Below are 2,830 nucleotides of genomic sequence, written 5' to 3'. Positions count from 1 at the left end.
AGTTAGTTTGTTTCATAGAACAGGTAGGATATGTGTAAACTTGTATTCTGTTTCACCTTGTTGGGCTTAAGAAGACCATTGAAATATTAAACATTTACTCAATTGTGAGTTTGTTGATGATCATGCCTTACTTACCCTTAATTTAATAGCCCTATGCATATGGAAATGTTCAATAAATAGCTGAAAGATAAGGTAAAAAGAATAAAATTCTGAGATGTAGTCAAGTGAAAAGGAAAGTAATAGAACATGGTTTTTATTAGGTGAATGGACATAAACTTGAGAATGTGGTATTCAGAATCCCAGTCAGAAGATGCAGCAGGCAGGAAGAAAAGGAGTTTGTTTCTATAGAGGAAATGAATTTTTAAAATCCTCTGATGTATCCTCTTTTCATTATCTCTTGGTTTTCTTTTATGCTTGCTTGTGTTTCTTCCATAGAAATTGCTATTTGTCTCTGGCATCTGTTCAGTTCTTTATAATGCAGCCACCTGTGAGTGCTAGGGAGCATATGCTTTTAATCTTCTCATAACTTGTATTTAGAGTCAGTTAAGTTCTACTAGAGTAGAATCTGCTGAAGAAAAGTTCAAACAACTTGTACAATATGATTAAATTTTGATGAAAATAATTGTTGAACTAAATTGCTTTACTGGGGTCAGAAAGACAGTATGGCAGGTAACTTGCTTTACACATGGATGACTAGATTTAATCCCCAGAATCATGACATATTGTCTCCTAAATTTCATCAGGAGTGATCTCACTGTACAGAGTCAAGAGTAAACCCTGAGCACTGTGGACATGACCCTGAAATCAACTTTTCTCATTAACAACTCATGACTAGGCCAAATGGATATATTTGAGGTAGTCTTTGACCTCATAATGCTCAATCATCTGATGAATCCTTACAGGATCCTTTTGCCCATCACCTCAATTAAAGTTGCTAAAGATGACCCCAAAGAGAAAGTAAAGCACTCATTTTTTGGTCTTATTTTAAAAAATAAACAACTCCTGGGCCAGAGAGATAGCACAACAGTAGGGCCTTTGACTTGCACACTGCTGATCCAGGATGGATGGTGGTTCAAATCCCTGCATCTCATCTGGTCTCATGTGCCTGCCAGGAGCGATTTCTGAGCACAGAGCCAGGAGTAACCCACTAAGTGCTGCCAGGTGTGACCCCCCAAAAAACCCCAACTCCCTTGATACATCCTAATCTCACACTGGGATCCTTAAAATAATACTGTTTTGTAAAGTGTTCATAAAAATTCGATACTATAAATGCAAGTACTGACTGAAATTTTAGACGTTATTCTCAAAAACAAAATTAGCAAATGCCCATTCTTTGTGGCCTGTATGCTCTTTGTTTGGCTACAAGGTCTATTTTGGGGCTTTAGAAAACATATAGAAAACATTATATCTCTAGTCTGTTTCATTGTATATACTTGTTCATAGTCTTCCTTATACATAATTACAAATAATGCAAATGGAGCTTTATTTTAGTTGTTGGTTTTTGTTTTGGGAACAGACTTAGAAGTGCTCAGAGCTCATTCCTATTTCTGTTCTCAAGGATCACTCCTAGTAGTGCTCAGACATAAAATCTAGGTTGGATGCATGCAAAGCAATTGCCTGTTTGCTCTACTATCTCTCTGGTTCCAAATTTTGGTAGCTAGGTATTTAAAATTCACTAAATAGAAAATTGACAATTTATTTTATTCTTGCTATCTTTTTTTTTTAAATATGGAACGCTTCACGAATTTGCGTGTCATCCTTGCGCAGGGGCCATGCTAATCTTCTCTGTATCGTTCCAATTTTAGTATATGTGCTGCTGAAGCGAGCACATTCTTGCTATCTTCTAGTAAAAAAAAAATTGTCCCAGTAAACATGCTCCTTTTTTTTTTTTTTTGGTTTTTGGGCCACACCCGGCGGTGCTCAGGGGTTACTCCTGTCTGTCTGCTCAGAAATAGCTCCTGGCAGGCACGGGGGACCATATGGGACACCGGGATTTGAACCAACCACCTTTGGTCCTGGATCGGCTGTTTGCAAGGCAAAAGCCGCTGTGCTATCTCTCCGGGCCCAAACATGCTCCTTTTTGTAAGTATAATTTTATTTCAAAAAATGTCTTTTCATCTCCTCTACTCCCCTACTCTATTTGCCAGAAAAACCTATTTACCTGAAAAAAAAAATGTAGCAAATGCTAGAGGTTAAGAACTGCCTAAGAGAAAGATAAGAGACTAGGAACAACTAAGTGGCTCTAAGGCATGTCTCTGTTTAGTAAAGCTCTCATGACTTCTCTTTCAGAATATGAAGCTAATGTGCCCTACAAGGAAAGATCTAATTCCTTTGTTTCAGTATTTCCTACTTTAGAATGGTCATTAGTTTTATCAGAAACTTCTAATTTCCTTTAAATATGCAATTTTAACAGGATTCAGTACATTCTTAAGTACCTCTATTCCATCTTTTAGCAAGTATTTTTCCTGAAGCCATGTCAAAATTTATAATGGAATTTGATATAATTTTAAATATTTGATGGATTTTTAATTTTTAATTTTTGAATAGTTTATATATTATATAATGAAATATTCAAAGCATATAAAATATATATATGAAAAGCAAATCTTTCTTCATCTCTTGCCCCTTGGCTTCTTATTTCCAGTTCTTTCTAGAGACAACTATGCTTGCTTATTTCTTACGTATTCTTCCAGACAAATATACATTATATATGCATAGTCTATATACACCTCTTCAACTATACATGGAGACGTATATTACACAGTTTTCTATATTTTTGTTTTCCTCATTTATCTACATAACTCAGGAAATGTTTCAATCAGTACATATA

The 2,830-nt window shown here is 35.5% G+C and overlaps 1 non-coding gene across 1 annotated transcript; it reads right to left on the bottom strand.

Moving 5' to 3' along the window:
- Nucleotides 1–1,722: 1,722 nt before the first annotated feature.
- On the bottom strand, nt 1,723–1,829 carry LOC126015042 (U6 spliceosomal RNA). Its single transcript, XR_007497947.1, has one exon. It is a non-coding gene; the product is annotated as a U6 spliceosomal RNA (small nuclear RNA).
- Between the last annotated feature and the right edge of the window lie 1,001 nt (nt 1,830–2,830).

This window comes from Suncus etruscus, chromosome 7, assembly GCF_024139225.1.
Source record: "Suncus etruscus isolate mSunEtr1 chromosome 7, mSunEtr1.pri.cur, whole genome shotgun sequence".
NCBI classification, from domain to species: domain Eukaryota; kingdom Metazoa; phylum Chordata; class Mammalia; order Eulipotyphla; family Soricidae; genus Suncus; species Suncus etruscus.
The sequence above is the reverse complement of the archived record's forward strand: the minus strand, read 5'-3'. Positions and strand labels throughout refer to the sequence as shown.